The sequence below is a fragment of the Camelina sativa genome, chromosome 15, assembly GCF_030686135.1.
Source record: "Camelina sativa cultivar CO46 ecotype springtype chromosome 15, ASM3068613v1".
NCBI classification, from domain to species: Eukaryota; Viridiplantae; Streptophyta; class Magnoliopsida; order Brassicales; family Brassicaceae; genus Camelina; species Camelina sativa.
The window spans coordinates 24,008,133-24,021,922 of NC_141894.1; the positions used below are offsets into that span (position 1 = coordinate 24,008,133).

The 13,790-nt window shown below is 41.2% G+C and overlaps 1 non-coding gene across 1 annotated transcript; it reads left to right on the forward strand.

Annotated features, from left to right (window-relative positions):
• Positions 1–3,256: 3,256 nt before the first annotated feature.
• LOC147927020 (small nucleolar RNA R71) lies at positions 3,257–3,363 on the forward strand. The gene has a single exon (XR_015583119.1). It is a non-coding gene; the product is annotated as a small nucleolar RNA R71 (small nucleolar RNA).
• The last annotated feature ends 10,427 nt before the right edge of the window (positions 3,364–13,790 follow it).

Genomic DNA, 13,790 nt, shown 5'->3' on the forward strand with positions numbered 1-13,790 from the left:
ACAGCAAGACATGATCAAACAAATCATAAACCCAGAAATTATTGAAACTTGCATTATTAGATAGATAAGATAAAGATCTACAACTTTAAAGAAGAAATCAAACTCAGATTCTTAATACCCAGAAAGTTATTAAACCAACAAGTATGAAGAATTTCTTCTTTTCTTAAGAACAAAATCTAAAAAGAAAATAAAAAGCAAAAGGAATAAGATTCCTAAAAAGGTAAAAACTAGGTTTCTAAAAAGTTGGACTCAAAGAGAGAGTCTTGGTGGCTGCAGTACAAGGCCTTTTATAGTGGGGAAGGTGGAAGCCCTAAAATAGAAAAAGTCAAAGCAGTCAACGGATTGGTCAACTCGACCAGTGCTCGGTCGAGTGGCTGGTCGAGCTGGCTTCTCTTGTGCAACTCCACTCGGTCGAGTCCATCTCCCACACGGTCGAGTGCTTGGTCGAGCTGGACTCCGGACCTTGGTTCTTCGGCCTTAACTTCCTTGTTTCCTCCTCATGACTGCTTCACATCTCTTCTCCTTTGCTTCCATGCTCCTTAAGCTCCAAAATCACCTGTTTATGCATGAAAAGATGCAAATGCAATGCAACTAAAGTCTAATGCATGATTGGTCCTAAAGCTACACAATAATGGCTTAAATGGATAACAAAAGATGCAAAAGATGTAAATAAACTAAGGGAAAACAAGGTAAAATATGTGAACATCAGAGAGGTATAGGATCGTGCAAGTCCTATTTAAAGAAGCTAAGGGGACAAGAAGACAAGGGTGGAGCGTCCATACCATTCAAATTTGAAATGAGAATCTTTGACCTGCTTTTTGCTGCCACTCGACCCCACACTCGACTGTACACGGTCGAGCCCATTGACCAAATTTTGAAAATTCAAAATTTTCTTCTTGTTCTTCCCTCCACTCGATCGTGCTAGAGAAATGATGATCAAATGGGGCCTTACTTCTTTGCCAACTCGGTCGAGTACCTCTCATGGGCTGGTCGAGTAGGCTTGCGTTTCTCCTTCTCCAAGTTCAAATCTTTCCTTACCCATCTACAAATATAAAAGAAAACACATCAAAACTACAAGGAAATTAAACCATATTTACAAAAGATACCTTAGGGACTTCCTCCCTAGTGAGCTTGTTTAAAGTCACTAAGCTTGACTTTGGTTTCCTTTTTAGACTTGGTCTAGATACCAAGGAGGTGATGAAATCCTCCCTCGAACCTCTTGATCACTGTGAAGTTGATCCTTGATCACCTCACCCTTAACACACAAACCATACTTCTTCTTGATTTTGAGCCTTGGTCTTGCTTTCCTCAAAGACCTCTTGTTTAGCTTGACTTGGAGATCCTCAACCATATCAGTCAACTCTTGAACTGACCTCTTGAGCTTTTCCACAGAATCTTCTTGAAGAGAGGATTCAGCCTTTGGAATAACCTTGTCACTTAAACCTTCTTGACCACCTTTGTCCTTGATAGTAAAAGGCTGATCATAAATGGTAGGAAGGTTGGTTGGGTTATAGATGTTGAACTTCATGGCTATACCCTCAGCAATGTTCAAGGTCACAAAACCTTCCTTGACATCAATGACTGCTCCAACAGTGGCTAAGAATGCCTCCGAAGAATGATAGGATCTTCAGGCTCCTTTTCCATCTCTAGAACCACAAAATCAGTGTGAATCCTTGCTCTCCCTATCTTCACTGGAATGTTCTCCAACTTGCCAACAACATCTCTATTTGACCCATCAGCTAGGCATACATGAAGGTTGGTGGACTTGAAATCAGTGTGCCTAAGCTTTTGTGCTATGGAGTATGGCATCACACTGATTGATGCTCCCAAGTCACATAGGCACTGGTTGTAGTGGAGATAGCTAAGTGTGCAAGGCAGATAGAATGGCCCTGGATCCTTAAGCTTAATTGGGATGATCACTCCTCCAAGGTCCTCAAGATCCTTCTCATCTTGAGCTTGAGCCTTCTTCTTTGACAAATCAAGCAAAAATTTTCTATAGAGAGGATATGGTTCATACTGTTCCAAGGCATGTCCTCTCTCCTCTTCTTGGTAAGCAATGATGATCTCTTGTATGGCCATCACTTCCTCTAGTTTCTCAACCACAACTTCTTCCTTCAAAGCTTTCACATCCTCTTGTTGCTTAGCCAACATCTCCTTTTTCTCAATGATTTCCCTTAATTCTTTAATCTTATGTCCTTTGAAACGACCTGGAAATGGTAGAGGTGGTTTGTAAGCAGGAGGAATGTACTTGGCAGGTTTAGCAGATCCTGATCCTTCAGCGCGATCGACCACTCGATCAGGCACTCGGTCGAGTGCTAGCTCGAGTACCTGGTCGAGTGCCATGGCGGGTTCAGATGTCTTTGCACAAACTTCACTCAAAGCTTCAATAACTGACCAATCCTCCCCATCTTGAATATCACTGTGCCCAGTGACTTCTTCATCAGATATATGGATGGATTTGGCAGTGAACTCCCTTGGATTTTGCACAGCTTTTCCAGGGAGTTGGTTTGGTTTAGGAGCAGAAGTAGAGGCAATGTTGCTCTCCATATACTTCACTCTAGAGTTGAGACCTTCAAACTTCATGTTCAGGTCATTATACTGGGATGTGAGCCTTTGATTCAACTCAGCAAACTGTTTGACTTCCTCAATCTTTCCTTGTGTTTGCCCAATCAACAACTGTTGCATCATAGCTCTTAAGTCTTGTTCTTGGCCTTGGTTAGTCTGAAACCCTGGTGGGGGACACAACTGAGGCTGAAACACTTGATGTTGTTGTTTGGGGACATAGTTTTGTTGTTGTTGAGGCTGTTGAGGTGGATACACTTGGTCTTGTGGATTGGCCACATTGGTGCTTCTATAGGAGAGGTTGTTATTCTTGAACACTCCTTGGTTGTAGCCTTTGAATCCACCTTGGTTTTGCACATAACAGAGCTCAACATACTCATTCTCCCCTTCTTGAACTTGAACCTCTTCTTCACCAATGAAGTGAATGGACTTTTGTTGGCTAAGGAAGATCTTATCAAGCTTCTCATTGACCATCTTCAAATCCTTCTTGTATTTGTCCTCTTGGTCAGTGGAGGTGGACCTTATGGTTCTGTCATAGTCCTCATTATAGTTGCCATCTGACTGGACGAGGTTCTCAACTAATTCCCATCCTTCTTCCACATTCTTGTTGAGGAAGTTGCCATTAGAGGCTGTGTCAAGAAGCATCCTGATCTTGGGAAGCACTCCTCTATACAAGGTGCTTAGGAGTGACTCGAAGCCATGGTGAGGACACTGGGTCTGAAATCCTTTGAACCTCTCCCAAGCTTCACAAAAGCTTTCATTGTTTCTTTGAGCAAACCCAGAAATTTCATTCCTCAATCTAGCAGTCCTTGCATTTGAGAAGAATTTTGCCAAGAAAGCCTTCTTGCAAGCATCCCATGTGGTTATAGCTCCAGTAGGAAGAGTCTTCTCAATGGGAAGAGCCTCAACTTGAATCCATCCTCACTCACTCCATTTATCTTGGTAAGACCACAGATTCTATCAAATTCATCAAGGTGGTCTAGAGGATCCTCCATTGGCAATCAATGGAACTTGTTGGCTTGAATCATGGAGATCAATCCACTCTTGATCTCAAAGTTGTTATTTGGCACTATGGGAGGCACAATGCCAGCTCGCTGGTTGTGGGTATTGGATGAATCTCTAGCACCAATGTTCCTTGGTCTTGGAACTGGATCTTGTTGCTCCATTATGATTGGAACTGCTTGCTGTTGTTGGACTACTCTTCTTCTCTGATTTCCCAACCCCTTTTGCAGCCTGTGGACGTTGTAACGAGGCCTTTGAAGATTGTCTTTCCCCTTGGACCTTGTGTGCATGAACAGACTGAGATACTGACTCTAAAATGTGCACGGTCGAGCGCAGGCTCGAGTGAGTGGTCGAGTCGACTGGGAACTGGTGTCTATTAGGTACGCTGTCTTACTCGATCAAGTGCTCGATCACTACTCAGTCGAGTGGTGGTCGAGTGGGTGGTCTAGTGGTACCTGAAACTCAAGACAGCCAAGCAAAAGAAGATTCGAGTTCAGCAACTTCACAAGTGTATAAACGAACTTAATCTTAGACTAATAATGATCCTAAATGTCACAAAAACACTCTCAAATGGGCAACGATGCCAAATTGAAACAAAATATGTTGGTAGTATGGTTTGATGGATGTATGCGATGATGAGATATGAAATGAATGGATTGCAGGGTGTTTCAATTCCCCTTATGCAATTGTAGTACAAGAGGTGTCAATCCAATCTGAGGGTTGTGAACAATTAGGATGTGTATATGAGCCTAAGTTAAGCCAAATATGCAAAGGATGTTTGTCACTAACAATCCTATTAATGAAATGTAAAGAACAGAAAGTAAAACTACTAGAACTAGATGCTGAATGTAAATGGAACAGAATGATTGTCACTAAAATAAAACTAGAACAGAAATAGAAACTATACTAATGAACTAATGCAAGACAATAATGAACAGGAAAATAAGTAAATGCAACAGAAATGCAAATAGAATGAGACTAGAGATAAGACAGGACAACTACAAATCATAAACAAGAGTTCTGGGGATGAACTCGAGCAGCACTCGATCGAGTGTAGATAGGGTGCAGGGTCGAGCTGGAAAAATCCGTGAAACAGAGCAATACAAGAAAAACAGAGCAACACAAGAACGAATCAAACACCAATCAAACAGCAGGATTAAGACTTAAAAATCAATAAACAAGGAAGGCCTTGAGGAGGGGTTCATGGGCTGGACTAATGATTGAGGTTATCTAACTTGGTCAACAAATGTCAAGCAAACTTTGAGCTAATCTCTAGACATATAAATCTAAGACAAGTTTAATCCACTCTCATGGCAAGAAACAATCAAAATCATGCATCTCTAGACTTGTTCTCACAAAGAAAAGAATCTACACAAGCAGGCATTAAGCAATATGTCTCATACCAAACAAGACCTCTAATCTCTTAGCAAGCCTAATGGTAAGCTCTAGATCTAGCCTTATCTATGCTCCTTAAACATTGGTGTGATGCTAAGATGCTTGAAATCAAACCCTAACTTCTTAGTTCATGATTAGCATTAAGAACATCTACCCTAGAAGAGATTCTACCACAATCAAGCTTGACCAAAGCAAACAAACCTCAAACATAGCCCAGCTTAACCCATCCTCAAGATCCTAAGCTACTACTCACAAGAACACATGAAAAACATCAAAATCGTAAACCCAAAAAAACTCGAAACTTGCATCAAATGAAAGATAAGACAGAGATCTACAATAATAAAAAAGGAATCAAACTGAAATTCTCAATATATTGAAAGTTATGGAACCAACAATTTTGAGAGATTCTTTGTTCTTCCTCTAAAACAAGTACAAGATCTAAGAAAAATAAAAGTGCAAAAGGAATAATTTCCAAAAGGGGTAAAAACTAGGTTTCTGACTATTCTAAAAGCTGGCCTCTTTGGTGGCTGCAGGTACAAGGCTTTATATAGGAGAGGAGGTGGAAGCCCTAAAAATACTAAAAGACAAAATAGTCTACGGCTCGGTCAACTCGACCCTGTGCTCGGTTGAGTTGGCTTTTCTTCTGCTTCCTCCACTCGGTCGAGTCCTCCTCTTCACACGGTCGAGTGTCTGGTCGAGTGTGGGGTCGAGTTTGACTCTGGACCTTGGTTCTTCAGCCTTAACTCTCTTGTTTTCCCTTCATGATTGCTTCACTTCTCCTCAGCATTGCTTCTATGCTCCTTAAGCTCCAAAATCACGTGATTATGCATGGAAAGATGCAAATGCAATGAAACTAAACTCTAATGCATTATTAGTGCTAAAGCTACGCAGTAATGGTCAAAATGGATAGCAAAAGATACAAAATATGTGAATAAACTAAGGGAAAACATGGTAAAATATATGAACATCAGGGGTATTGATAACTGATAACATCATTATTTTAACCATTTTAGCTATAGTTTTAGTATACATTTAGGAAGAGTTTGATATGATTTCAAGGCTTTAATGTCTATTATCAAGTATTTAAGGTTTCAAGAAAGTTTTACAGGTTATATAGCAAAAATAACGAAAAGACAAGGAAAATATGTTTCAGGACAGATTCAGAGCTTCACAGTACTGGCTACTTTCGAAGAACTTTCAGAACTCAAAGTTTTACAGGAGTGGTATCTATTGAAATCTGGAAGAGTCATCTTTCTCCTCGAAATTGAATCAAGTCAATCCGTTCTCTCATCAGGAAGTTACGCCCGATTTACCAAGACGTGTTATAAACCGATGAGAAGATAAGTTTAAAGCCAATTGGACTTTCATGACAGCCCGATTAGCAACCATCACGGTCGTCCGGCCCGGAGGAGTCACGACGGTCCAGAACATTCTTCAGCCGCCCCTTGTCCTGCACTCAACAAGAAAATACGTTTTTACCCTTATAAAAACCTAAGCCTTCAAAACCCTATAAATACTCTTCTAAACCTAGCGTTTAGTGTGTGCACATTTTGGCACGACCTTAGGAGCAGCCGACGACCAGAGCCCTCTCTCGTTCATCTCTTGAAGCTTTGAAGATCCACCAACTCTTTTCTATTATATTTCTTTGTTCCATATTTTGTTCTAGTTTTCTTAAGGAGCAGATCCTACAACTTTGTTTGACAATCATTGAAGTAATATCTAAAACCCTTTACTCTATTTATTCTTTTATGTTTATGAATTGTTTAAACCTTGCTTTGATGATTTCCTTAAACATGTTAGAGTAGTTTTCTAGTTGGGTTTAAAGGGATAATCAAAGGGGGGAGATGATATTAGTTTAGGTAGAAATTTTTAGGGTTTGTTAGATTTGAATTCTGTTTATTCTACGCTTTAATTCTAAGTCTTTGCTTAATGCTTTAAGTTAGCCTCATGAACTAACTATGATCTAAATTGTGTGTGCGTCGCCAAAAACTTGCATGTGTGCTTGACCTAGCTTAGATGTGTGAGGTGTCATAGGAAGCACATACCACTTACCTATGGAAGTTCATGGATTAGAATCGAGCATGTTTTAAAAGCTTTGATCTATGCGTTGTTGCCTGCGAAAGTTAAGTCTCAAAGTATTGGGATCTTAGACGGTTAGCTTGTGTTCTATAAGTTAACGGTTCATTCGTGTTTCGTAGTCCGAGTTTTAGTTAAAAAAACTAATCCTAAACTTTCCAAGATAGATAGATCATTGATCTCCTGCGATTTCCCTTGATGACCAATGCTTTTCTTATTTATTTTACTTGCTTTTTATTTACGTTTATTTCTTACTACGACCATGACAACGAAAACCCCATTTTTTATTGAGTCCTAGCCTTACATCTCTTCCGACGGATTCTCTAAACAATAACTCTCTCTCTGTGGGATCGATCCTTAAATACTACTACCGATTAGCTGTGCACTTGCTGTAGTTGTGTGGTCTTTTGAGGTAAAAGATTGAAGTGATAAAAACCACGCACATCAAGATTTTTGGCGCCGTTGCCGGGGAGAGATTTTTTGTTTTCAAGAGTCTAGGAACTAGAGTAACATCTAGGACACCTTGCTTTTTAATTTTTCTCTCTTATTTAATTGTTTCAGGAGACCTTGAGGATGAACCTCGACGCTCTCCGAGGAGATATTGGGAATCTCACAATCGCACAGCTCATGTCACACTACCGAGCCACGGACGGAGATCCATCCGATCCGCAAGGCAACTCGCTGCAAGGTCCATGCCTTGGTTACTCTCGACCAGCCAATCTACCACCACTTAGGCGCCCTTGTCGCCGCTCACTCACTCGACCATCTCAAGTCCGAGCACTCATGGGACCAGCTCACGCACCCTACGACCCAGCTGTCCAATCTAACAATCCGTACCACACAGACCCGCCATGCGTTGCAACAGACCAATACCTTGATCAGCAAGAAGTCATGAAAGTCAATGTCAATGAAATTTTTTTCTGTGACACTCAAAAACCAATCACTTCAAGGAGCTCTCACACTGAAAACAATCTTATGAAGATGATGGAAGAACTTATATTAAGTCAAGAGGAGGCTGATAGAGTTCTGATTGCAAAATTAAATAAGATGTGATGTGAGCGCCGGACGCGGTCCTTTGCGGAGTCCCTCGGACGGACGTTCGCTACGGTCGGACGGTTGCTACAGACAGACAGACGGACACCACGGTTGGAAAGACGCTGCAGACGGTTGAACGGTCAATGCAGATGGTCAGACGTGGATCACCGGTTGCAGAACAGCGATCGGCCTTCGAACTAGTCGGTTCATATTCAAGGCTTGATCGGATGGAGGGGTTCGACCGATAAGAAACTCGACTCGGCGGTCTCCGGAAGAGATGGACGGAAGGGAGGACGGAAGCGGGATGAATAAATTGACTCGGCAATCTCCAGGAAGGATAAGCAGATGGGAGAACGTCTCGGTAAGAAACTCGACCCGATCAGTTCTCAAAGAAATGGACGCTAGAGACGCTGCGTACGGATAGACGTTGGACACAGCGGATGGAACGGTGGATCGATGCGATGACACACGAGAGATGGCTTGGCTCGTTATATGGTCGGACTAGGGGATTACGAACCCGGTTCGTGAATCTCCTAGGTTTTCTCAAGATCCAAGTCCCAGACTTGGGCTAAGGAGAGGGATGAGACAAGAAACAAAGATTATCTCTTTGGGAAATTAATTCAATATTCAAGTCTACCTTTTACAATTAGTGTTTAGGCCTTTATATAGGGAAGACTTACATATAGGAGACACTTAACCCTAGGCACGTGGCCACTAGCTAAGGAACACACATGTTTCTAAAAGCAAAAGCAAAAGCAAATCAAAACAAAGACCAATCCAACGGTCATAACAGAGTTCAAAGGAAATTAAAGAAAGGAAGGAAGGAGATAGAAATGCCACGTAATTTGTTTGACGCGGTGGATAGGATCTTCACTTCCTTGATCCATTATCTTGTCAATGAAAGTTTCCAAGTCATGATCCAAGTGAGAACAAAGTGGAGATTCACTAGAGCTTGCTGCCTCGTTAAAACCCCTTCGGTAAACCCTTTGGGACAAACCCGAAGTAGGAAAAAGAGTACAACTCCTTCTAATGACTTAGGGGTGTCTTCACACTAGCGTGATGGTGAAGACACGCAAATCAAGCTTCCCAAAGATGGTCGCACCCAAGGCTCTACATTGGTGATGCTAGCCATGACTCCTTGGTGTAATTATTGGAGCTTGGCCTGGAACAGCCCATTAGGGTACCTTGTGTTGCTCCTCCTTGGTGATCCTTGGGGACTGGTTGGTGCCGCACATCACTAGGAAGGCCGGTACAAAGTTGTCCTGCGGGTGGCACGAGTGGCCGAGACGTGTCTGGGTGTTGTCCGAGAGGTGGCCGAGAGGTGTCCGAGAGATGCAAGTGTCCATGGCCGAGTGACCGATCTCGTTCTCACATCAAGATGAGTATAGGTTTTAGCTATAGTTTTAGTATGCATTTAGGAAGAGTTTGATATCATTTCAAGGCTTTAATGTGTCTTATCAAGTATTTTAGGTTTCAAGAAGGTTTTACAGGTTTTATAGCAAAAAGGACTAAAAGACAAGGAAAATATGTTTCAGGACATATTCAGAGCTTCACAGTACTTGCTACTTTCGAAGAACTTCCAGAACTCCAATTTTTACAGACGTGGTGTCTGTGGAAAGCTGGAAGAGTCATCTTTCTCCTCGAAGTGGAATCAAGTTAATCCGTTCAATAAACCGACGAGAAGATAAATTTGAAGCCAAGTGGACTTTAATAACGGCCCTATTAGCAACCATCACAGTCGCCCGGCTCGGAGGAGTCAGGATGGTCCAGAACATTCTTCAGCCGCCCCTTGTCCTGCACTCAACAAGAAAAGACGTTTTTACCCTTACAAAACCCTAAGCCTTCAAAACCTTATAAATACTCTTCTAAACCTAGGGTTTAGTGTGTGCACATTTTGGCACGACCTGAAGAGCAGCCGACGACCAGCGCCCTCTCTCGTTCATCTCCTGATGCTTTAAAGATCCACCAACTCTTTTCTATTCTATTTCTTTGTTCCATCTTTTCTTCTAGTTTTCTAAATGAGAAGATCCTACAACTTTCTTTGACAATCATTGAAGTAATATCTAAAACCCTTTTCTCTATTTATTATTTTATGTTTATGAATTGTTTGAAACTTGCTTTGATGATTCCCTTAAACATTCTAGAGTAGATTTCTTGTTGGGTTTAAAGGGATAATCAAAGGGGGGAGATATTCTTAGTTTTGGTAGCAATTTTAAGGGTTTGTTAGATTCAAATTCTGTTTATTCTATGCTTTAATTCTATGTCTTTGCTTAATGCTTTAAGTTAACATCATGAACTAACTATGATCTAAAGTGTGTGTGCGTCGCCAAAAACTTGCATGTGTGCTTGACCTAGCTTAGATGTGTGAGGTTTCATAGGAAGCACATACCACTTACCTATGGAACTTCATGGATTAGAATCAAACTTATTTAAAGTCTTTGATCTATGCGTCGTTGCCTGCGAAAGTTGAGTCTTAGAGTATTGAGATCTTAAACGGTTAGCTTGTGTTCTATAAGTTAACGGTTCATTTGTGTTTGTAGTCCGAGTTTTAGATAAACAAACTTATCCTAAACTTTCCAAGATAGATAGATCATTGATCTCCTGCGATTTCCCTTGATGCCCAATGCTTTTCTTATTTATTTTACTTGCTTTTTATTTACATTTATTTGCTTACTACGACCGTGACAACCAAAACCCCATTTTTATTGAGTCCTAGCCTTACATCTCTTCGGACGGATTCTCTAAACAACAACTCTCTCTCTCTCTGTGGGATTGATCCTTAAATACTACTATCGATTAGCTGTGCACTTGTAGTAGTTGTGTTAACTTTTGAGGTAAAAGATTGAAGTGATAAAAACCACGCACATCAAGCTTTTTGGTGCCGTTTCCGGGGAGAGATTGTTCGTTTACAAGATTCTAGGAACTAGAGTAACGTCTAGAACTCCTTGCTTTTTAATTTTTCTTTTTGATTTTAATTTTTTCAGGAGACCTTGAGGATGAACCTCGACGCTCTCCGAGGAGATTTTGAGAATCTCACAATTGCACAGCTTATCTCACACTACCGAGCCACGGACGGAGACCCATCCGATCCGCAAGGCCACTCGCTGCAAGGTCCATGCCTTGGTCACTCTCGACCAGCCAATGTACCACCACTTAGGCGCCCTTGTCGCCGGTCACTCACTCGACCATCTCAAGGCCAAGCACTCATGGGACCAGCTCACTCACCCTACGACCCAGCTGTCAACTCTTACAATCCGTACCACACAGACCTGCCATGCTTTGCAACGGACCAATACATTGATCCGCAAGAAGTCATGAATGTCAATGTCAATGAAATTTTTTTCTGTGACACTCGAAAACCAATTACTTCAAGGAGCTCTAACGCTGAAAACAAGCTTATGAAGATGATGGAAGAACTTATATCAAGTCAAGAGAAGGCTGATAGAGTTCTTAATGCCAAATAGGATAAGATGAGTATAGGTTTTAGCTATAGTTTTATTATGCACTTAAGAAGAGTTTGATATCATTTCAAGGCTTTAATGTTTGTTATTAAGTATTTTAGGTTTGAAGAAGGTTTTACAGGTTTTATAGCAAAAATGACCAAAACACAAGGAAAATATGTTTTAGGACAGATTTAGAGCTTCACAGTACTGGCTAGTTTCCAAGAACTTCCAGAACTCATATTTTTACAGGCGTGGTGTCTGTGGAAAGCTGCAAGAGTCATCTTTCCCCTCGAAGTAGAATCAAGTCAATCCGTTCTTTCATGAGGAAGTTATGCCTGATTTACTGAGACGTGTTATAAACCAACGAGAAGATAAGTTTGAAGCCAAGTGGACTTTAATGACGGCCCGATTAGCAACCATCACGGTCGTGAGGCCCGGAGGAGTCACGACTGTCCAGAACATTCTTCAGCCGCCCTATGTCCTGCACTCAACCAGAAATGACGTTTTTACCCTTACAAAACCGTAAGCCTTCAAAACCCTATAAATACTCTTCTAAACCTAGGTTTAGTGTGTGCACATTTTGGCACGACCTGAGGAGCAGCCGACGACCAGAGCCCTCTCTTGTTCATCTCTTGAAGCTTTGAAGATCTACCAACTCTGGTCTATTCTATTTCTTTGTTCCATCTTTTGTTCTAGTTTTCTAAATGAGAAGATCCTACAACTTTGTTTGACAATCATTGAAGTAATATCTAAAACCCTTTTCTTTATTTATTATTTTATGTTTATGAATTGTTTAAACCTTGCTTTGATGATTCTCTTAAACATGTTAGAGTAGTTTTCTTGTTGGGTTTAAAGGGATAATCAAAAGGGGGAGATGATCTTAATTTAGGTAGCAATTTTTAGGGTTTGTTAGATTTAAATTCTGTTTATTCAATGCTTTAATTCTATGTCTTTGCTTAATGCTTTAAGTTGGCCTCATGAACTAACTATGATTTAAAGTGTGTGTGCGTCACCAAAAACTTTCATGTGTGCTTGACCTAGCTTAGATGTGTGAGGTGTGATAGGAAGCACATACCACTTACATATGGAACTTCATGGATTAGAATCGAACTTGTTTTAAAGTCTTTGATCTATGCGTCGTTGCCTGCGAAAGTTGAGTCTCGGAGTATTGGGATCTTAGACGGTTAGCTTGTGTTCTATAAGTTAATGGTTCATTCATGTTTCATAGTCCAAGTTTTAGATAAACAAACTAATCCTAAACTTTCCAAGATAGATAGATTATTGATCCCCTGTGATTTCCCCTGATTCCCAATGCTTTTTTTATTTATTTTACTTGCTTTTTATTTACGTTTATTTGCTTACTACGAGCATGACAACCAAAATCCCATTTTTATTGAGTCCTAACCTTACATCTCTTCCGACGGATTCTCTAAACACAATTCTCTCTCTGTGGGATTAATCCTTAAATACTACTAGTGATTAGCTGTGCAATTGCAGTAGTTCTGTGGTCTTTGGAGGTAAAAGATTTAAGTGATATAAACCACGCACATCAAGCTTTTTGGCGCCCTTGTTGCCGCTCACTCACTCGTCCATCTCGAGGCCGAGCACTCATGGGAACAACTCACTCACCCTACGACCCAGATGTCCACTCTTACAATCCGTACCAAATGGACCTGCCATGCATTGCAACCGACCAATACCTTGATCCGCAAGAAGTCATGAATGTCAATGTCAATGAAATTTTTTTCTGTGACTGTAACACCCCCGAACCGTCCTATGACCACGCAGGCCAACAGACAGCCACGGGACGCCACTATGGGAACTGCATCGAGATGGTCCAGTCGAGGGACGAAAGCTGCAGACTTTCCGATCGGTCCTCCCTAACACAATTCCGCCCGCAACCGAGACTACTTAGGCTTTGCAACCCTTGTGGCCTGGTGCGTTGTGTTGGCCCGGACAAGGCTGGAACCAAACGAAGCTAGACAACTTAAATAATAAAAAAAAACTTTCAACTTTATTTACTTTGTAAAAAGTTCATAAAACATTAATACGAAAATGGCGCCAGGCCTAAGGCCAAAATACAACAATTTAAAATTTTACAAAATCGACTTGCAAAGGCAATGCAACTCTACACCGGCTGGCCTAACGTCCTGTGCTCCCCTCTAAGGCTTTTCCCCGCTAAGGTTACCTGCAACACAAATATGGAGTCTTGAGTGCTAACACTCTGTGAGTTCAGAAAACTAACAAGAAACAAAACCCAACCCCAACCCCAGCAAG